General features: G+C 45.0%; 1 long non-coding RNA gene across 4 annotated transcripts in view; it reads left to right on the top strand.

Moving 5' to 3' along the window:
• Positions 1-23,714, top strand: part of LOC143974098 (uncharacterized) — a 141,473-nt gene that overhangs the window by 115,668 nt on the left and 2,091 nt on the right. For 2 of the 4 annotated variants that reach the window (XR_013272162.1, XR_013272161.1), the window contains one exon: positions 16,307-16,360. The exons of the other annotated variants lie outside the window; for them this stretch is intronic. This is a non-coding gene — a long non-coding RNA (uncharacterized LOC143974098). The remainder of the gene's footprint in view (positions 1-16,306; positions 16,361-23,714) is intronic. 4 annotated transcript variants of the gene reach the window in all.

Below are 23,714 nucleotides of genomic sequence, written 5' to 3'. Positions count from 1 at the left end.
GAATGGAGCTCGGCGGCACTCGGGCACTGTGTGAATCGAGCAGAGGATGGCTCGGTCACACAGCGGGGGGGGGGGGGGACATCGCTGGATCCAGGGGACAAGGTCGCAGGAAAAGAGGGGGGGCGAGAGAGCACCCCCCTCCTGAACTGTACCAGGCCACATGCCCTCAACATTGGGAGGATGCTTTGGGGGTCTGTGACCCCTCAAAGCACCATGTACCCATGTTGATGGGGACAAGGGACTTATCCCCACAACCCTGGCCGGTGGTTGTGGGGGTCTGCAGGTGGGAGGCTTATAAGAATCTGGAAGCCCCCTTTAACAAGGGGACCCCCAGATCCTGGCCCCCCCTGTTTGAAATGGTAAGGGGGTGCAAAAGTACCCCTACCATTTCACAAAGAAAGTGTAAAAAATAGTTAAATAAGACAAACTTAACGTATGGGTGACCCCGCCCCCCTCTGATGTAACGCAGGTTTCCGTTACATCAGAGGGGGCGGGGTCACCCATACGTCATTGGGGAAGCCTGGCTTCCCTCACTAGCATCAGAGAGGGGCGGGGTCAGGTGACGGGTGGCCCTGCCCTCCTCATATAAGAAACATCAGCCGCCGGGATCCCCGCAGTGTCTCCTCCGTGGAGACAGAAGATGGATGGATGGATTCGCTGTGCTGGGCTAAGAAATCACCCGTCGCTGGATCAGATCAGCCATCCCTGGACCCTGGAGAGATGATCATCTGTCGCTGGATAACAAGAGTGGATTACCACCACTGGAATCTTTTTTTATTTTTTTTATTTTTTAAAAAGGAATTTTTCAAAAGTGTGTTTGTCTTATTTAACAATTTTTTACACTTTCTTTGTGAAATGGTAGGGGTACTTTTGTACCCCCTTACCATTGCAAACAGGGGGGGCTGGGATCTGGGGGTTCCCTTGTTAAAGGGGGCTTCCGGATTCTGATAAGCCCCCCGCCAGCAGACCCCCACAACCACCGGCCAGGGTTGTGGGGGTAAGGCCCTTGTCCCCATCAACATGGGGACATGGTGCTTTGAGGGGTCATAGACCCCCAAAGCATCCTCCCAATGTTGAGGACATGTGGCCTGGTACGGTTCAGGAGAGGGGCGCTCTCTCATTCCCCCCTCTTTTCCTGCGGCCTGCCAGGTTGCGTGCTCGGATGAAGGGTCTGGTATGGATTTTTAGGGGGACTCCCACGTCAATTGTTTTTTTAAATTTGACGCGGGGTTCCCCTTAATATCCATACCAGACCCGAAGGGCCTGGTAATTGAATTTGGGGGAACCCCACGCCTTTTTTTTTTATCAATGACTTTCAATGAGTGTTCTCTGTATTAAGGGAGCCGACAATTCATTATAGCCGCGAGTGATTTTTTTTCTGCAGAAATTACACTTTGTGCAGGGACAGTTCTAAGCACAGGAAACATGCACCCAGGTACGAAATTTAAAGGAATATTACACTTCTATTGTTTCACTTTAATAATTATTGAAATCACTGCTCCCGAAAAAACGGCAGTTTTTAAAACTTTTTTTGTATTGATCCATGTCCTGTGGGGCAGGACCCAGGTCCCCAAACACTTTTTAGGACAGTAACTTGCATATTAGCCTTTAAAATTAGCACTTTAGATTTTGAATGTTTGAGTCCCATAGACTTTAATAGGGTTCTAAAGTTCACACGAAGTTTAGGTCTGTTCGCAGGTTCTGGTGCGAACCGAACAGGGGGGTGTTCGGCTCATCCTTACAGAGGAGTTCCAGTGCTAGAATTATTGCTCTGGCTCTAATGTTTGTGGCGATACCTCACATGTGTAGTGCGAACACTGTTTACATATAGATGCATGACTTACTGTATGTATGGGGGTGGTTTACATTTTTTCCTTTTCTTATTTATTTTAATTTTACGCTTTCCCTTACATTTTTTTTCTTTCTCACTTTTATTCCTATTATAAGGAATGTAAACATCCCTTGGAATAAAATTAAGGGATGACAAGTCTTATTTATGGAGAGATCTGGGGTCAATAAGACCCCAAATCTCTCCTCTACCTTTAAAAGCAAAAGATAGAAAAAAAATGTTCTTTTGTTTAAAAAAATAAATAAAATTGTTTACTTTCACCTAGACTGTCATGACGTCGCTCCAGTCTTCAGAGATCATAGAGGCGAGCGGAGACGGTCTGATCTCTTGATTTCCTCCACTTTGCTTTACTCTGTAATGGTAGCATTTCTGAACATTAAAGTGGTTCTAAAGGCAGAAGGTTTTTTTTATCTTAATGCATTCTATACATTAAGATAAAAAATTCTGTGTGCAGAAGCCCCCTTCAGCCCCTCATACTTACCTGTGATTGGACACAGCTGATCACAAGGTAAAGAGCAGCTGATCGTATCTTTACCTCAATCTGTGATCAGCAGTGTTCTCTGGACACTGAGATCACAGAGCGTGCCACCTATGCCCCACAGCTGGCTTGTGGTGGGTACTATCGCGGTGCATCATCATATGACGGCGTTCCAAAATTATCTGGCCATGCTGTAGCTGTCATTTGGCTATATCTCTGTCGGAAAGTGATTAAAGCATATCTGTGCTCAGAAAATAAAATCATATATTCATTTCCGCATTTTATTTCAGTGCTTATATTGGATTGTCAAATATCATACTTGCCAACTGTCTCAGATTTGCCAGAGCAGTAATGCTTTTTAGTAAGCTGTCCCACCTTATCTTTGTAAATCAGAGCCACGGGTACAGCTTACTGCCATTTCTGGCATTGCTACCCTCACATGTCTGGGGTGTTTCTGTCATTGCTGCCCACAGATCTGTACATCAATGGGGATCCTCTCCCTGTACCTCCCCCAGCAGTTTTAGGAGCTCTCATGCAGGACTGCAGGAACTGGCTACTGCTGTTTGAGTGGGTGGGATGAGGCTGCCCCCAGCCTTGGAGATTGCACCTGTCTGGAAGAGGGTGGTAGTGAGCTGAGTAGAAGGGTCAAGTTTGTGCGGAGGTAAGCTCAGCTGGCGGTACATATCATGGGTTCGTTTTTTGGAGATACCTCTAATGCTGAGCTACTTCTGCTGAGTTACCCTAGCATAGCATAGAAGTGCTGTTAGCTGACAAATGAGAAGATGGTTTCTCCGTTTTTCATGTAGTACTGTGGGAAACGGGGCTCATCAAGGATGTTCTAAAGCACTCCTCAACCCGTTGGCTAAGCCAAATGAAATGTGTGGGAAATTTCTTTCAAAATGGGATGCATTACAAGCAGGGGTCAAGTCCTGGGGAAAAAAGTGTGGAAACTCCCACCCAAGATCCACTCCCCCACCAAAAAAAAAAAAAAAAATGATACGCTCATATGCACAAACGCGTCAAAAGTGGTATTTTTCATCTAATTTTCATATTGTGTGTATGAAGCTTAACTGTTAGTACATACAGAAAAAACAATCCTCAATAAACTTGTGCTTCCATGCAAATGTGAACATCATGTTCTGATTTTTATTGGGTAATGTTATTTTGTATATAGAGTGTTTATGTGGTGAGTTTACACTTTTCGTTGAACAGAGTTTGTATAACACAGGGTTAAATGGAAGGGTCATAAATGAACTGCACATTATCTGGACAAAATGCTTGGGGAGATAGTGATGTGTTCCTGCTTAGGAGATGTATGTTAGCTTGGGGGGCTGCAAACTCTACAGGGCTCCAACACACACTCGCTGCTATTCCAACCCTTCACATATTTCCACATAAACTTCCCTCCTGGCATTAAACATTGCCAGGTATTGTGCTCAGCTTACCACCCCAAACTGATGTTCCTCCCTCAGTTCACCTCTCTTCCTGCATGTCCTGTGAGCAGAATAGTTGTGATCCTCCTCTGGGTTCTCTCATCATATGGCACTGAAAATAGAGGAGGGGGGAATTCAGCGGGACACACAGAGCAAGTATGCAGGAGACTGTGGGGGGGGGGGGGGGTGAGGAGACTAGAAAATCAGGAGGGGCCGGCGGGGAGGAGCGCATCATGAGAGATCTGACTAAATAAAATCTCTTAGCAGCAGGGACCTGATCTACCCATCAGCTAGCTGTGATTGACAGGTAGATCGAAGAGGAAGCTGTCATGGGGCCCCCTACTGGCAATGCCTGAATGGTCAGTCCACCCCTGGTGTGCGGCACTTACTATTGCGAGCTGTGTCAGTGGGTGCTGGTGTAGCACCTGCCACACAGCTCGCATATTTCAAAGTCTTGCAGGACGTGGCTGCTAAACGGGAACTGAGTTCCTATTGTGGAAAAAGTACAGGAACTCCATTCCCATGCGTTCCCGCAGAATTTGAGCCGTGATTACAAGGGTACTTTATAACATATTTCAAAGATGGAGACGACAACAGTGGACGAGGTAGGGAAATGAAAAAATGCAAAAGAGGAAGTCGTTTGGTTTCAAAGTTTGAAAACAAGATTACAATGATCTACCTGTGTTTTATCCACGTGGTTTTAAATGGTGTAGACAGCTTTAAGCACCTCAATACTGGGCACCTTTGCCCCCTTCCTGCCCAGGCCAATTTTCAGCTTTCAGCACTGTCACACTTTGAATGACAATTGCATGGTTATTCAACACTTTACTCAAATTTGATTTTTGTGAGAAAAAAAGCACTTTCTTTTAGTTATATTTAATCACTACTGGGTTTTTTTGTTTTGTTTTGCTAAATAAACAAAAAAAAGATGGAAAATTATGATTTTTTTAAAAATTTGTTTCTGTAAAAATTTTTTGCAAATAAGTAATTTATCTTCTTCACTGATGTGTGCTGATGAGGTTGCACTGTTGTGCGCTGATGAGGTGGCACTGATGAGGGCTGATGAGGTTGAACTGAAGGGCACTGATGAGGCTGCACTAATAAGCACTGATGAGGCTGCACTGCTGAGGCAACACTGATGGCTACTGATGAGGTGGCACTGATAACATGCACTGATGGGCACTTTTGAGGAGGCATTGATAAGCTGCACTGATAATTAGGGCACTGATGATCAGTGCCCTGATCTATATAAGTAAATTCTGTACTCACTGTGCCCTGTCAGACTGGCTCTCCTTTCCTCACACGCTGTCTCTATGTGAGGAAAGGAGAGCCAATAACCAGCAAGACTGTTAAAATGTGACCAGGTGTTATGGGACACAGCTGGTCACATGATCAAGGGTCGCTGGGATTGGCCCTTTACCCCGATCTGTGATCTGCTGTCCAAGGGACACAGTGATCACAGACAGTTCCCTAAGCATGCTCTCAGAAGGACGTCTAGGGATGCCCTCCCAGAACTGGAGAGCCATGCTGTAGCCGTATATCTGCTATAGCATGGTTGGCAAGTGGTTAACATACTGCTGCAATCAAAGAAACCACAAATTCACATTTTACATTAAGAAATTATAATGTTATACAATCATTTTCTTTTTAAACTTGTATGACTGGACATTTTGTCAAACAAGATTAAGTTGCTAGATAATGACTTCCCTATATATAAGCTTTTTCCTTGGTTTTTCTGCTCTATGAGCACATGAGGATGACCTGAGCAACATCAGGCGCACTGGGCAGGCCGCAGATTGCGGCGATATGCCGCGAGTGTGGGCTCCCATGCGCATGCACGGGAGTGACATCATCGCGGCTCCGGCAAATCACAGCCGGAGCAGCGAGACCCGGAAGTCGCTCCGGGATACATGGCAGCGGTAAAGAGGAAGACAGAGGACCGCTTCTGGGGCTTCGTTCTCAGGTAAGTTATTCATAATGAACTAGTATGCTATGCATACTAGCTCATTATGCCTTTGCCTTACAGGGTGTGTGTGTTTTTTTTTCTGCCTTTACTTTCTCTTTAAATATATGCATCAGAAATCCCCTCTGGGAAACAATTTTTTTAAAGTTGCCAGATATCTTAATCCAAGAAATAGATCCACTGTTGGATTTTGTGAAAAAACTGATATGTTGGAGACATTTCCTGGGATTGTCCCTTATGAAGAAATGGATCAATTGCAGTCTGAATATGAATTGCACTTAATAGCTCAAAACTCAGAAATTGGATTAGGTGAAGACCAGACTGCTGACAGAATTGATCATATCTGGCAGAATATTTCTACACTGACTTGGACTTCCTCGTAATCTAAAAATATCCCATTCTCTGCAGGCTTTCAAAATACGTCCTACTCATTGCACGTTGCAATGCCTTTTGTGAAATCCCATTCAATATGATGTGAAAAGTCCAAAATGAATCACAATATCAGCTTGGAAAATAAACAAAGGAGACTTGTTCTCCCACCAGCACTTACTCGGCTTTGAAACACATTGCTAGGAATTTTGTCTTTTCGAAAATGAATTTGTTTTCCAAAGGCCGCGTACACACGCGGGGACTGTTCGCTCAACTTTGTCCGCTGAACAGTGTTTCGGTGGACAGTCCGCTCGTGTGTGGGCTTTCAGCGGACAGTTTCAGCGGACAGTCTGCTGAACAAAGTTTTTCAGCGAACAGTCCCCTCGTGTGTAGGCTTGTTCGTCAAACTAAGTTCAGCGCATGCTCAGAAAGGATTTACACGCCGAAGTTTGCATTGCAGTGTATAGGACGTCGTTTTCTAGTCCCGTCGTACGTGCCGTTCACGTCATCGTTCGTCGTGTGTGGGCAAGTCCGTCCATGCTAATTTTGAGCGGACTGTCCGCTGAAACTGTTTGACGGACAAAGTTGAGCGAACAGTCCCCGCGTGTGTACGCGGCCAAAGTGTCTTGTTATGAATGGAAGCCCCATAATGACCTTGTGAAGAAGGCAAAACACAACATTAACTTCTTCAGATCCGTGCTATAGCTGAATGATGGCCACAGCGCAGATCTACTTTGCCAGGAGGTTGGCAATAGACGTCCTACCCTTTGCACGCTCCCCGCACGCCCACTTCAGGGCGTGCACAGCGCACGCTGTGATCACTGAGTCAATGAGACTTGGGTGATCACAGATCGGAGTAAAGGGCCATTCCCGGACCCTTACCATGTGACCAGCTGTCAGCCAATGACAGCTGATCACGTGATGTAAATAGAAGATCGGTAATCATTTTTTTCTCCTCGGGCTGATCACCAGCTTCAGTGCAAGGGACATCAGTCCCGAAGAGGAAGAGGCAAAGCCGCCTCATCTGTACCCACCAGTACTGCCTACAAGTGCCCACACAGTGCCATGAATCAGTGCCCACCAGTGCATAAGTGGCAGCAATCAGTGCCACCTATCAATGCCCACCAGTGCCCCCTATCAATGCCCACCAGTGGTGGCACCCAGCAGTGCTGCCTATCAGTGTCACCTATCAGTGCCCATCACTGCCACCCATCAGTGCCCATCACTGCCAGCTATCAGTGCCCTTCAGTGCCACCTATCAATGCCCTTTAGTGCCACCCATCAATGCCACCTATCAGTGCCCACCAGTGCCGCCTATTAGCGCCCATCAGTGCCACCTATTAGCGCCCACCAGTGCCGCCTATTAGACATGTGCATTTGTTTTTGTCCGAATGCATTTTCGTCCGAATTTCAGGTATTTTCGTTTTCGTTTTGACAAACGATATCGAAAGCACAGAATCCGAAAAAATGAAAGATCCGACATAAATAAATGCTTTATTTTCGTTTTCCTTGTTACAGTTCGATATAGAATAGGAGATTCGCCGTGACTCTGACAATAACAATCTGTGTCTATAGAACCTGTGGTTGAATGTGCCTCACCTTACCTCTATTAGTCCAAGATTATATAGAGAAAATATTCGACAGAGAAAAAAGATTTGACAGAGAGAAAAGATTCTGCAAGTTACTGTTCTTAAAAGTGTTTGGGGACCTGGGTCCTGCCCTAGGGGACATGTATCAATGCAAAAAAAAGTTTTAAAAACTGCCGTTTTTTCGGAAGCAGTGATTTTAATAATGATTAAAGTGAAACAATAAAAGTGTAATATTCCTTTAAATTTCGTAGCTGGGGGGTGTGTATAGTATGCCTGTGAAGGGGCGCATGTTTCTGGTGCTTAGAACTGTCCCTGCACAAAGTGTCATTATGCAGGTAAAAAAGTCCTTTAAAATCACTCGCAGCTATTATGAATTGTCAGCTCCGTAATACAGAGAACACTCATTGAAAGTCATTGATAAAATAAATAAATAAATAAATAAATAAAAAAGTGTGGGGGTCCCCCAAATTCAATTACCAGGTCCTTCAGGTCTGGTATGGATATTAAGGGGAACCCTGCGTCAAAAAAAAATAGATGTGGGGTTCCCCCTAAATATCCATACCAGACCCTTCAGGTCTGGTATGGATATTAAGGGGAACCCCATGTCAAATAAAAAAAAAAAATTGACGTGGGGGTCCCCCTAAAAATCCATACCAGACCTTTTATTCGAGCACGCAACCTGGCAGGCCGCAGGAAAAGAGGGGGGGGGGCGAGAGAGCGGCCCCCTCTCCCTCTTGAACCGTACCAGGCCACATGCCCTCAACATTGGGAGGATGCTTTGGGGGTCTGTGACCCCTCAAAGCACCTTGTCCCCATGTTAATGTGGAGAAGGGCCTCATCCCCACAACCCTGGCCGGTGGTTGTGGGGGTCTGCGGGTGGGGGGCTTATCAGAATCTGGAAGCCCCTTTAACAAAGGGACCCCCAGATCCCGGCCCCCCCTATTTGAAATGGTAAGGGGGTACTTTTGTACCCCTACCATTTCACAAAGAAAGTGTAAAAACTAGTTAAATAAGACAAACACACTTTTGAAAAAAAATTTTTTTAAATTTGATGCAGATTTCCCCTTAATATCCATACCAGACCTGAAGGGTCTGGTATGGATATTTAGGGGGAACCCCACGTCAATTTTTTTTTCATTTGATGCAGGGTTCCCCTTAATATCCATACCAGACCTGAAGGGCCTGGTAATTGAATTTGGGGGACCCCCACGGTTTATTTATTTATTTATTTTATCTGTGTTCTCTGTATTACGGAGCCGACAATTCATAATAGCTGCGAGTGATTTTAAAGGACTTTTTTTCCTGCATAAATGACACTTTGTGCAGGGACAGTTCTAAGCACCAGAAACATGCGCCCCTTCACAGGCATACTATACACACCCCCCAGCTATGAAATTTAAAGGAATATTACACTTTTATTGTTTCACTTTAATCATTATTAAAATCACTGCTCCCGAAAAAACTGCAGTTTTTAAAACTTTTTTTTGCATTGATCCATGTCCCCTGGGGCAGGACCCGGGTCCCCAAACACTTTTTAGGACAGTAACTTGCATATTACCCTATAAAATTAGCACTTTCGATTTTGAATGTTGGAGTCCCATAGACTTTAATAGGGTTCTAAAGTTCACACGAAGTATGCTATATACTAGCTATGTCGAATCTTCTTTATACATTCGACAGACACCATAAGCCTTCAAAGACAGATTCGACCGTAATTCATGTGGATTTTCAGACGAATGCAATTTTTGAATGAAAAACTAAATAAATAAAAACGAATTTCGGGAGTACCGTATATACTCGAGTATAAGCCGAGATTTTCAGCCTCTTTTTTGAGGCTGAAAGTGCCCCCCTCGGCTTATACTCGAGTCATCGCTGTCTGCCCGCTCGATCAGCGTGTCGAGCAGACAGACAGCGGCCATTCTGATTCAAAAGCCGCGCCTCCGGCTCCGCCTTCGCCTGTGATAGGCGGAACACTGAATTTCCCAGCAGCCTGTGTTCCGCCTATCACGGGCATCCGCTCATCCTCGTACTACGGACGAGGATGATACGACGTCCGTGATAGGCGGAACACAGGCTGCTGGGAAATTCAGTGTTCCGCCTATCACAGGCGAAGGAGGAGGCGCGGCTTTTGAATTTTACAATGGCCGCCGACGAAGAGGGCACGGGACGGAGGCAAGGCAACGCACGGCACGGGACAGGACGGGACGGGACGGGACGGGACGAAGGCAAGGCACGACACGGGACGGAGGCTCGGGACAAAGGCTCGGGACAAAGGTAGGCTGGACACACACACACACACACACACACACACACACACACACACACACACACACACACACACACACACACACGGATGGAGACACACACACACGGATGGATGGATGGATGGAGACACACACACACACAGGGATGGATGGATGGATGGATACACACACACACAGGGATGGATGGATGGATGGAGACACACACACACAGGGATGGATGGATGGATGGATGGAGACACACACACACAGGGATGGATGGATGGATGGATGGAGACACACACACACAGGGATGGATGGATGGATGGACACACACACACACAGGGATGGATGGACGGACACACAGGGATGGACGGACACACAGGGATGGACGGACACACAGGGATGGACGGACACACACACAGGGATGGACAGGCATGTCTCACCCTCGGCTTATACACGAGTCAATAAGTTTGCCAGTTTTTTTGGGGGTAAATTGGGGGCCTCGGCTTATATTCGGGTCGGCCTATACTCGAGTATATACGGTAACTAAATTAATTAATTTTTCGGACGAAAATGAAATTCTGAAACAAAATATTGTACTACCGCCTATTAGTGTCCATCAGTGCAGCCTATCAATGCCCATCAGTGCAGCTTCATCAGCGTACATCAATGAAGGAGAAAAATTACCTGTTTGCAAAATGTAATAACAAAATATAAAACAGTTTTGTATTTTTTTTTTTTTTATTCGGTCTTTTTACATTTTTTTAACAAAAAATGAAAAACCCAGAGGTGATCAAATACCACCAATAGAAAGTTCTATTTGTGGGAAAAAATGATAAATTTGGGTACAGTGTTGTATGACCGCGCAATTGTCGTTCAAAGAGTGACAGCGCTAAAAGCTGAAAATTGGTCTGGGCAGGAGAGGGGTTTATGTGCCCAGTAAGCAAGTGGTTAAAGCAGTGGAGAGAGAAAGTTGTTCTGGAGACCAGGAAACAACTCTGGGATTTTTGCTTTTGACTTGGCAGTGTATCATTATACTTTTTACTGCCTTCATTTATTGACATCTGGTGCACAGGGAGTGATTATTTGTCTGTTCTAACCGCTGATTCCAATAATTTGGCAAAAATGATTGTTTTTCAAGTCTGCTGATCATAATTGGACCTACACATGTTTTATTTTGATACTTTTTGATATTATAAAATATACTTCAGATTAAAGAATGTATCAAGTAAAAATGCTATCACTCAAAGTAAAAATGAGTTTATGTGCCAAAAAAAATCAGATTTTGTATGTGATCAAGGCAATAACAACACCCCACATGTACCTAGCTTTACCTTCACTGAAAAAAAAAGGCAAGAAGAAATTGCTTGTTTAAAGTGGAGTTCCACACAAAAGTGGAACTTCCATTTATCCGTCTCCTCCCCCCCTCCGGTGCCACATTTGGCACCTTTCAGTAGATTTTTTTGAAGCAGTTGTAGGTTTACATATTTTCTATAATACTGCTTTTGAGCTTATATTTTCCAATTTTACATGTCCTAAAAACATCCTACCTACTGGATATTTTTGGGTGATTTCTCCCTCCATACTATTTTTACAACAGGAGTCTTTCTGCATGGCTCCAGCAACCTCTGCCTCCACCAGCTCCCATTTATTCTGCTAAACTTGGGTTAAACGAGCACAGAAGCAGCGGGTGGACTGCTGTGTTCGATGTGAAAACAGGACAGTTACCTTGGCTAAATTATTGGATTAAGTATGGCTAGATTTACTTGAGGGTGTATTTTAAAATGTAATAGGGATATTTGTCCTGTGAAACTGCATAAGTATTTATTTCTGATGATCATTAGCTCCATCTAGTGGTCATGATGTTGTATTTTCCTGATTTACTGTATTCTGTATGTATAAAAAACATTAAACTTGGTTAGAAAATAGCCTAATAACACTTGTTTTTTTTCCCCATTCACACAGAACAAATGCCCATGCAGTTTCACAGTACAAATAGTTCTGCCAATTTTTTGGAGGTATGCAGCAATTCATAGAGATATTAATCGCAGTGCGACAAAAAAATGGTGATGGATGTTTACATATTTTCACTTTTCGCAGGGTCTGCCAGTGCTTACTTGTGTCTGTTAGTTAACTAAAGATTTCCAGCTTTGCTCTATGCAATTCAGAATTGCAACAATGTGATACTTCCTACAGTGCCTTGAAAAAGTATTCATACCCTCTGAAATTTTCCACAAAAACGTAAATGTATTTTATTGGGATTTTATGTGATAGACAAAACACATGAACCCCCATTGGTGGGTGGGATTTTAAAAGTGACCAAGAACAATAATTTATATCAAAAATAGAAAAATGTATTACAATAAATATATATTCAAAGACTGGTAACATCAAAGACAAGAAAGTACATCGATATGGGTTGCAAAAATGCATACAGACAACAAATGCTTATGGATGAACCCAACATTTCTGGCTTGATGCCCTTCTTCAGGAGATATTAGCGTCCAGAGCCCGGTATCTATTTTTCGAAAAATAAATATGTACATATTATTAGATAAATATTCAATACACACAGTATATCTATTTTCTTTATATTTCAAAAAAGGTCAACTGAAATGATAGTGTATAGCACATATAATAAATAGCACTGATAACATACCAGGTGATATAATTTCCCCATAGTGGGAATGGAGAGGGTCCCAAAGAATAAAACAATGAAGTCAAAGAAAGCTGTCTGTGTGTAACCCCAGACCGCTCCACAGAGATCCCCCAGCGAGGGTCCGGAAAGACCCAAAAAAAAGATGACCTTTATTGAAATATAGACATACTATGTGTATTGAATATTTATCTAATGATATGTACATATGTATTTTTCTAAATAGACTCTGGATGCTCATAAAACCCTGACGAAGGGCATCAAGCCAGAAACGTTGGGTTCATCCATAAGCCTATTTTTGTCTGTATGCTTTTTTGCAACCCATATTGATGTACATTCCTGTTTTTGACGTTACCAGTCTTTGTTTGAATATATATTTATTGTAATAAATTTTTCTATTTTTGATATAAATTATTTATTGTTCTTGGTCTGGTCACATTTAAAGTTCCACCCACCAATGGGGGTTCATGTGTTTTTTCTACAATTATGGGATTGGGTGACCTCCAACAAATGACTCTACGGGTCTTGGAATTCTTTTTATTTATGTGATAGACCAACACAAAGTGGCTCACAATTGTGAGGTGGAAGGAAAATTATAAATGTTTTTCACCTAATTAGTAAATAGAGTCTGTCTGGGTGTAATTTTTGCTTAATATAAATACAGCTGTTCTGTGAAGCCCTCAGAGGTTTAGAGAACCTTAGTGAACAAACAACATCATAAAAGCCAAGGTACACACCAGACAGGTCAGGGATAACATTTTACTTTTTGATCTAAAAGCAAAACATTATACAGTATGTGGTGGGAAACTAACACTGCACATCACTCTGAACACACCATCCCCACCGTGAAACTTGATGGCGGCAGCATTATGTTGTGGGGATGCTTTTCTTCAGCAGGGACAGGAAAGCTGGTCAGAGTTGATGGGAAGATGGATGGAGCCAAATACAGGGCAATCTTAGAAGAAAACCTGTTGAAGTCTGCAAAAGATTCGAGACTGGGGTGGAGGTTCACCTTCCAGCAGGACAAGGACCATAAACATACAGCCAGAGTTCTCATGTGTTAGAGTGGCCCAGTCAAAGTCCAAATCTAAATCCAATTGGGAATTTGTGGCAAGACTTGAAAATTGCTGTTCACAGACACTCTGCATCCAATCTGACAGAGCTTGAGCTATTTTGCAGAAGAAGAATGGGCAAAAATGTCCCTCTCTAGATGTGCAAAGCTGGTAGAGACATCCCCAAAAAGACTTGCAGATATAATTGCAGAGGGAGGTGGTTCTACAAAGTATTGACTCAGGGGAGCTGAATACAAATGCACCCCACACTTTTCATATATTTATTTGTAAAAAAATTGAAAACCATTTATGAATTTTATTCCACTTCACAATTATGTACCACTTTGTGTACATTTGTAACATGACAAAATGTGGAAAATTTCAAGGTGTCTAAATACTTTTTCAAGTCACTGTAACTAGTTTTATTACACAGGATTTTTACCACCTACCAAAACCTTTAACCCATCTGCAGCAACAGCAGGAGTTGTAGTACTCAGCAAAATGGTTAGTGTCAAATGATGTTTCCAGAATGTTTGATGCAAAATGTGTTTGTACTGTAATTGGTTTTTATCACTATATTCTCTGCAAGCGTTGTTGAGTTCCTGAACTTTCTGTAAGGTGAATTTACACTGGAACCCGGCATCCCCTCCGTTTCACTGTACCTGAGGCCCTTATATTGTGAATGGATGTTTTATTCTAAAGCTGACAGGTGCTACATGCAGGCAGCCTATTCAAGTCTATTAGGATGCAGTGGATGCATGGACATGGCCACTCATCCTAATGTGGCAAGCACGTGGGAACAGGTGAGTATGCATGCTATCATGCAGTTCTGGTGCCATGAGGCAGCATTGCCTCCTTACTGCCTGCCAAACTCCCTCTGTAGAGTGATCCACCAATGATCTTTTTAGAGTGTCATCAATGATAGGTGCATATCTGAGTAAGCTCTTAGAGCCCTTTCAGCTCCCCTTCCTCCCCAGTGATCAGGGCCGGGACAAGGGGTGGGCAGGAGGAGCGGCTGCCCTGGGCACTGTGGTATCATGTGAGATGGGGGGCACCACAAGGAGGCTGGGGGAGGGGGATTTGTGTTACGAGCGGGAGTCTGGGGGGGGCGTCAGCGGGTAAGAATTGTTCTAGGAGGGCAAATTTGGGAGGTGTGCTAGGAGTGGTGATTTGAGAGGATTTGTGTTGGGAAGAAGAGGGATGGGAGAAGAGGATTTGTGCTAGAAGGGGGGATTTTGGGGGTTTATGCTATAAATGTAATGTCTCAGAGTGGCAATATTTTTTTATTTTTTGTGGGGAGGGGGCAATTTGGCAGGTTTGCCCTGGGCTTTGGGTGGCCTTGTCCCACCACTTCCAGTGATCCCTTTAGTTCCACACACCTGTCAGAGCCCACATCCACTCCTTAAGGCTTGATTCACATCTATGCATGTTGCTTTTGAGCATTTTTTTGCAGTGCTTCTTGCTGTGCTTTCCACGTGTTTTTTTAACCACATTCCCCACTGACAGCTGAATGTAAAAAAAAAGAATTGAGGGCAAAAACATTTGTGAAAAAAATGGCGTGGAGTCCCCCCACCAGATCCATACAGGCCCTTGGGGTCTGGTGTAGATTTGGAGGAGACACCCCCATGCCATCATTTAAAAAAAAAATGGTGTGGGTTCCCCCCAAAATCCATACCAGACCCTTATCCGAGCATGCAGGTCAAGGTCAGGAAAGGGAGGGGACAAGCGAGCGCCCCCCCTCCCTCCAAACAATACCAGGCTGCATGCCTCATCAATATGGGGACAAGGTGCTTTAGGGTGGGCAGAGCCCACTTGTCCTGAAGTACCCCTCCATGTTGAGGGCATGCGACCTGGTATGGTTCAGGAGGGGCCCTCCCTTGTCCCCTGCCTTTACTGACCTGCTGGTCTGCATGCTTGAATAAGGGCTTGGTATGGATTTTGGAGGGGACCCCACGCCATTAAAATAAAAATTGGCTTGGGGGTGTCCCCTCCAAATCCATACCAGACCCGTGGGTTTTTTAGCCTGCAAATCTTTTTTTTTACATTCAGGTGTAAGTGGGGAACCCCACTCACAGCTAATGACTCATCGGTTGTTAAGAATGTGGCAGTTGGCTTTCCAACCCGCTCCTTAACAACTAGCTATATACAGTGAATGTAAAACCAAACAAAAAACTAATTGCAAATCATGGCAAAATCACTGTAAAAATTGCAGTCAAAACAAAGTATTTGTGTTTTGAATGCGAGTCTTTTTAAGTCTATTACATGCAAAATGCTGCATGCTGCGGGAAAAAAAGTCCCTGACCCTTTCCAAAAATTCAGAGGCATAAAATTGCATTGATGTGAACGTGTTCCATAGATACCCATGTTAAAAATAATGTCCTGCGTTTCTGCAAAAAGCATGAAAAAACGCATTATTGTGAATGAAGCCTAATCCCACTGACATAGATGCAAATCAGTCCTTCTCATACTGGTACCAGTGACACAGGGGCATGTTTTTCCCACTAACACTGATGCAGCACCATTTTTCCTCAACTCCACCGATGCAAGGACATTTTTTGCTTCCAGGGTCACCACTAACGCAGGGACATTTTTTTTCTTCCAGAGATACTACTGATGCAGGGACATTTTTTCCTTTCAGAGATACTACTGATGCAGGGACATTTTTTCCTTTCAGGTAACACCACCAACACATGGAAATTCTTTCCTTTCATTGACACCACCAACACAGGTACATTTTTTCTATTGCCACTGTTAACCCCATATTTGTCCACCAATTGTAAGCTTTTCAGTTTGCTGTTGTATAAACTATTAGTGATATTTTCAGATCGTGCCACAAACTTTAAAAAAAATGACATACATTTTTCTGCATGTGCCACTTTTAACCACTTGCTTACTGGGCACTTATACCCCCTTCCTGCCCGGGCCAATTTTTAGCTTTCAGCTCTCTCACACTTTGAATGACAATTGCGCAGTCATGCAACACTGTACCTTTATGACATTTTTATCATTTTTTTTTTACATAAATAGATATTTCTTTTGTTGGTATTTAATCACCACTGGGCTTTTTATTTTTTGCTAAACAAACAAAAAAACAAAACAAAAACACATTTTTATTATAGCATTTTGCAAACAGATAATTTTTCACCTTCACTGATGGGCATTGATAGGCTGCACTGATGGGGACTGATAGGCTGCACTGATGGGACTGATAGGCTGCACTGATGGGCACTGATGAGGTGGCACTGATAGGATAGGACAGGAAGCGTGAGAGTGGGAGAACGTATATGGTCGCCCTCCCGGAAATTTAAGCCAGCGCTGTAGTCATCTTTTGGCTATAGTGCGGGCGGCAAGTGGTTAACCTAATATTCTACTTTAGTTGGGGGGTTCAAAGTTTGCCATTTTCACCTTGGGCACTTTATGACGTTTTCCCAGCACTGCTCCCCACCATATATCAGTACCCTACTCCATAGTCTGTGGTTCCTACTCTTTCTCCACTGCCCGGGTAACTATGGCATCCTCCTAAGCACGCTATCCTGCCACTGCACTTATCCCTCTCAGATTCTCAATGCTCTTCCAACAGATTGGAATCCTACCTTCAGTACTCCGGTGTCCAAACCTAAAAAAGAAACAAATATTTTTTCCCAACACACACAATTCTGTCACTGTCCACTCTTGTCTCAACCACTGTTGGCCAGATCCCAGAGCCTGCCACAGGTCCAGCCATCTGCCAATCTGCTCCTGTGTCAGCTTCGGCTCTGTCTGCTGCCCAGACTGATTTTGTTGATGTTTCTCCTTCTGCCCAGCCTGATTTGACTGATTCTCCGCCTGCTGCCCCTCCTGACTCTGCTAATTCTCTGCCTGCTTCCCAGCCTGAATCTGATATTAAGGTTAAGCTCCTGCCAGCTGATGTCTGGTACTTCTGAGTCTCCATTTTTGTCATGTGCCTTACATTGGTTGCCCATCTGGCACGAGATTCTTCTGGTAGTTGCCTTGTTCAAGTCCCTTTTGCAGTGTATTGCTCCTGTTGCAGCAAAGCCTTGTGGTCTGGACACTCGCTCAGTAAATGGGACTTTAACTTGCCATAACAGCCTTAAACATAACAGGGTGCCATTTGTATCTTTCCATGACACAGATGCAATTGTTGAAACTCTTGGTGCATTAGGGGACCAGTAACCAGTGCCCTGGAAAGATCTAGATGCAGTCCATGTAGAGAACACTAACGTAATAAGACAGGACACCCTAGTGTTAGGGTTCCTGACCCTGCAGTGAGAAAATATTTTCAGACTTTTTCTAGACCAAAGCCCCTCATCATGTTCTTAACCTGGGGAAGGCAGGACTCTGCAATTATCGTATGAACTTGTATGGCCAAGGCTTGTTGTAGCATCTAGAGCTTGCTAGTTTATTGGTTTGGGAATACTGTACTGTTAGGAACTGGGTTAACTACTGTCAACACTGTGGTTCGGGATCTGAAGGGTGTTGTTCCAGTGTCCAGCAGCAGATGTCTCACAGTATCCAGAAGTAGGGATGAGCTTCGTGTTCAAGTCGAACATACGTTCGACTCGAACATCGGCTGTTCGCCCGTTCAGCGAATTCCATATGTTATGGGCCATTCGTGCCAAATTCGTGTGGCACTCACGGCCCACAATGCACTGCGATGGCGCAGTGCATTGCTGGCTCATGATTGGTCAAGCATGCACTGTGACCCCGCATGCTTGGACAATCACAGCGCCGGCAGCGAGGAGAGCCATGATTGGCCACAGGCAGGATGCCTGTGGCCAATCATAGCTCAGGCTGTGTAGTACACGCCCCACACTATATAAGGCCGCCAGCGCGGCGGCCTTGTGTAGTGTGTTGGCGTCTGAAGCAGTTAGTGGGTGTTCTGTGTACCTTCAACACAGTATACACCGATCGTTATCGGCCGATTTTTCGATCTTGCTCTTCTGTAGTGGTTGTTGTCTGCGTGCCCTGACCGCAGTATACACCGCTATATTCACCTCACCTATATAGCTAGCGATATATCTATCTTTTATAATAGAGCTTGCAGTCAGTGTTAGGAGCTTGTGCGTGCTGTCTGCGTGCTCTGTACCCAGTACACACCGCTATATCCACCTACATAGCTCTTTTCTATTTGAGCCATCTGCCATCTGCAGGAGTTATTGGAAGTTGTGTGTGTCTCCAGCACAGCACAGTATACATCTGTATTTACCCTTTATTGCTGGTGTTCTATAATAAAGGCATCTGCAGGAGTTAGTGGGTGTTGTGTGCCTCCAGCACAATATACACCTGTATCTACCCTTTATTGTTGTTCTCTAATAGAGCCATCTGCAGGGCTTAGTGGGTGTTGTGTGCCTCCAGTACAGTATACCCCTTTATCTACCCTTTATTGCTGGTGTTCTATAATAAAGGCATCTGCAGGAGTTAGTGGGTGTTGTGTGCCTCCAGCACAATATACACTACCCAATTGCTGTTTTACCCAGCTCCCTTCATGTCTGGAAGGCCAGCAAGGAGAGGCAGACAGGCGCGAGCCGATAAAAGAGGGCAAGCAGGCTCTGTGTCTAGAGATAACAGTGCTGGTCGTGGACACGGTGCATTGTCATCATCAGCACGTGGCCATGGGACACGCTTGTCCTTCTTTTCGGCAGCTGGACATGTTGAGCCGCAACATGCCCATGACTTGGTAGAGTGGATGACCAAGCCCTCTTCATCCTCCTCATCCTCTCTCACCCAGGCTCAGGGTACTGGCAAAGCAGCTGCCAATGCATCGTCTTCCCTCCTCTCAATGTCATCATCAGTGACTCCTTCCCTAGACCCACCACGTCCTCCTGAGGAGTCTCCTGAACTCTTTGAGCACAGTGTTGGGTACATGCTCCAGGAGGATGCCCAGTGTTTTGTAGGCTTTGATGATGATACTCAGCTAGAGGAAGGCAGTAGCGTGAGTACAGAGAGAGGGGATGCTCAAGAAGGACAGCAATCTGGCAGTCATGTTCCACAAGCTGCAGCATACTGCCAGGTTTGCTACAGCGATGAAGAGGGAGGGGATGATGAGGGCACTGACTCCACGTGGGTGCCTGGTAGGAGAGAGGAGGAGTAGGAGGAGGAGGAGGCACATGTCCAACGAGGCAGGATGCCCTCCGGGGGCCAGCTTAGGGGCAGCACACCGACTGAATCACACCACAGAGCTCCGCCTGTGCAGGGCGCTGCCTCTGCGCGTTATTCTAAAAGTTGTTTGGTGTGGGCCTTTTTTGAGACGAGTGCATCAGATCGCACCGCTGCTATTTGCAACATATGTCTCAAGCGTATCTCGCGTGGAAAAAACATCAGCCGCTTGGGCACCACATGCTTGACCAGACATATGTTGACCTGCCATGCAGCTCGTTGGCAAGCGTACCTCAAAGACCCACACCAAAGAACAAAGCAGACCTCTCCTTGCTCCTCATCAGCTGGCATCTCCAACTCCACTAGACCTTCAGTCCTCTCTGAAACCTGCTCTGAGAGGAATGAAGGTGTAGAATTAGGTGTGTCACAGCCAAGTGCTTCCGGGCACTCTGCTAGCAGTACACCCACGTCCGATTATAGCAGGCAAATGTCCCTGCCCCAGCTGCTGGACCAGCGAAAGAAGTTCACTCCCAGCCATCCACATGCCCAGCAGTTGAATGCTAGCTTGGCTAAATTGCTAGCACTTCAACTGCTGCCTTTTCAGTTGGTAGACTCGGCTCCCTTCCGTGAGTTTGTACAATGTGCGGTTCCTCAGTGGTAGGTCCCCAAACGCCACTTTTTCTCACGGAAGGCGATTCAGGCTCTCTACCGGCATGTGGAAGGCAATGTCCCAAGAAACCCATGGACTTGCACGTGGCTGGGAGGAGGTAGCTGCAGATCATGTTGTCCTTAGTGACCCAGAGGACTCCGGACCGAATGCCTCAGCTAACCTACGCTGCATGGCCTCCCTGATCCTGCAAAGCCTGCGGAAGGATCCTCGTATTCTTCGGATCAAGGAGAGGGACCATTACTGGCTGGCCACTCTCCTTGATCCACGGTACAAGGGTAAGGTTGCCGACCTTATCTTGCCATCGCAGAGGGAGCAGAGCATGAGACATCTCCAGAAGGCCTTGCAGAAAGGTCTGTGCAACGCGTTCCCAGAGACTGGGAGGTTACAAACTCCTGGTCCTGGACAACGTGTTGCTGAGGCATCGGTCAGAAGGAGCGGTGGAGAAGGTGGCCGTCTGACTGATGCTTTCAGACAATTTTTTAGTCCGCAGCCCCAAGGTATGATCGGTTCCAGCAACCATTGCCAGCGTCTGATTTACATGGTGCAGGAATAACTAGGGGCAAGGTCAGACTTGGACACCTTTCCCACCGAAAATCCTCTGGCTTACTGGGTCTTGAGGATGGATCACTGGCCAGAGCTTGCACAGTATGCAATTGAGCTACTGGCCTGTCCTGCATCCAGCATTCTTTCGGAACGCACCTTCAGTGCTGCTGGTGGCTTTGTTACCGATCACAGGGTGCGCCTGTCCACCGAATCAGTTAATCGACTGACCTTCATCAAGATGAATCAGTCTTGGATAACCCACAGCTACCAAGCACCTGAAGCTGATGTAACCAAATAATTTTTTTTGAAATATCACATCCCTTCAAGACTGCCTATGCTGATGCTGAGTGACTGTCCTGTTATGTTGACTGTCTATCCTCTTCCTCCTCCGCTGGAAGAACATTTCTGGTTCTGGGTGATGCCATCAGCCCAATTTTTCTGCCCCTGTTTAGGGCTAATTCCTGCAATAAAACTAGAGTATATGGGAGAGGTTGCAGTGTCGTGGCACCAGCACCAGTGGCTAAGGCCCAATTTTTCTGCCCCTGTTTAACAGGGGCGTTTAATTAAAATTTTTGATGCAATGCTTTGCAACAGGGCTAATTCCTGCAATAAAACTAGAGTATATGGGAGAGGTTGCAGTGTCGTGGCACCAGCACCAGTGCCTAAGGCCCAATTTTTCTGACCCTGTTTAACAGGGACATGTAATTACAATTCTTGATATAATATTTCACAGGAGGGCCTGTTCCTGTGCCCACCCAGAGTAACTGTGAGGACTTATAGTGTTGTGGCACCAGCACCACAACCACCAATTTTTCTACCACTGTTCAACAATGGCATGTAATTACAATTCTTGATATAATCGTTCACAGCAGGGCGCTCCAGCGCCCACCAAGAGTTACTTTGAGGGCTTACAATGTTGTGGCAAAACCAACACCTTGTACCGCCATTTCTGCAGAGCATATAGGGCAGGCCCCTACTTTCAAACATCCAACTTACAAACATCTCCTACTTGCAAACGGAAGGAGACAACAGCAAGTGAGATGAAAAAAGATGGACGACAAAACAAATTATACAGGGGTGATAACCCTTCCCTATGTTTTCCAAAAAGCTTAAAAATATTTTTTTTGACTGGAGCTACATTTTAAAAATGTACCAGTTGAAAATTACAAACAGATTCAACTTAACACAACAAACCTACACAGTCCCTGTCTTGTTTGCACCGCCTGTATACTGCTGTTCTGAGTATATAGGGCCTGGGGTCCACACGCATTTCCTTTTTTTAATATGGGTACGGGGTTCCCCTTAATATGCGTACAAGACCCAAAGGGGCTGGTAATGGGCAGGGAGGGCTACCCATGCCATTTTTCTCAATGATTTTCAACCATATTGCAGGAACCAGATATAACATTAAAACCGCAAGCAGTTTTAAATGACGTTATTTCCGTTAAATGTAATTTTGTGCAGGGACTGTTCTAAACACGGGAAACACGTGGCACTTCACAGGCATACTACAGACACCCCCCAGGCACGATATTTAAAGGAATATATCACTTTTTTTTTCACTTTAATCGTCATTAAAATCAGTGCTCCCGCCAAAACGGCCATTTTTAAAAACATTTTAGGCATTGACCCATGTCCCCTGGGGCAGGAGCCAGGTCCCCAAACCCTTTTTAGGACAGCATCTTGCATATTAGCCGTTAAAATTAGCACTTTTAATTTCGAACGTTCGAGTCCCATAGACTTCAATGGGGTTCTAACGTTCGTACGAATTTGGGGTCCGTTCGAAAGTTCTGGTGCGAACCGAACCGGGGGGTGTTCGGCTCATCCCTATCCAGAAGACACCAATTTGTTTCCACTTGATGCTGGCAGCTGGTGGGTATATAGGCCCACCTGTAGGTTAGCTTCAGTGTTTTGTCCTGTGTGAGTTTAAACTACCTGCTCCTGCTGCTTTGTATCAGCTGATCCTCCTTCTGCACCTGTGGTTTTTACCTGTTATCCTCAACCAGTTTGCCTTGTATCTGTTACCCCGACGCAGCTTCCTTGTTCCTACCTCTTGTACTAGTCACCCCGATCCCACTGCCAAGTCCTGCTCCCCTTGTACCTGATCCCCATTCAAGCACTTTCCTGACCCGTCTTGCTTGCTGACCCAGCCTTACCTGATCTCTACTTACATAGTGTTTTTCATTAGATTTCAATTGTCACATATGTTCACTATTGCCTGTACTGTATACAGTATATTTGTGGTGTTGTTTGGTTTTGTCACCTGCTGTGCTCCAAACAAATCTTATTAAAATGTACTTAGCAGCTGCATAGATCTGGTCACATCTGCTTTTGCAGGATACCAGCACTTAGTACCCTAACCTTGGCTGTTGGTGTGTGTGTGTGTGTGTGTGTGTGTGTGTGTGTGTGTGTGTGTGTGTGTGTGTGTGTGTGTGTGTGTGTGTGTGTATATGTGTAGGTGTGTATTGTGTAGCCCGGGAACATCAGCCAGCTGAGTTGGTAAAGGCAAACAGTCTTTATTGGTATTTCAGAAGAAGTAAACACAAAGTGCTTTCTTCAGTCAAAAATAAAGTAATAACAGCTTGTAGTACGGGTATAAAAGGGTTCACCCCACGGGTCACTGCCAAGCTCTTGGTCCCACACTGGGGTTAGGGTTACTACCCGTACCAGTGTGCCAGACGGATGAAGAGTGCCATCACTGGACAACATCCTAAGGAAAGATGGTAAAGTGAACATGAAAATAAATATCACAAAAGTCACAAGACCACTGACA

Source organism: Lithobates pipiens, unplaced genomic scaffold (assembly GCF_037356315.1).
Source record: "Lithobates pipiens isolate NorthernLeopardFrog02 unplaced genomic scaffold, aLitPip1_a1.2 Scaffold_13, whole genome shotgun sequence".
Classification (NCBI taxonomy): domain Eukaryota; kingdom Metazoa; phylum Chordata; class Amphibia; order Anura; family Ranidae; genus Lithobates; species Lithobates pipiens.
This window is presented reverse-complemented; position numbering and strand designations above follow the sequence as displayed.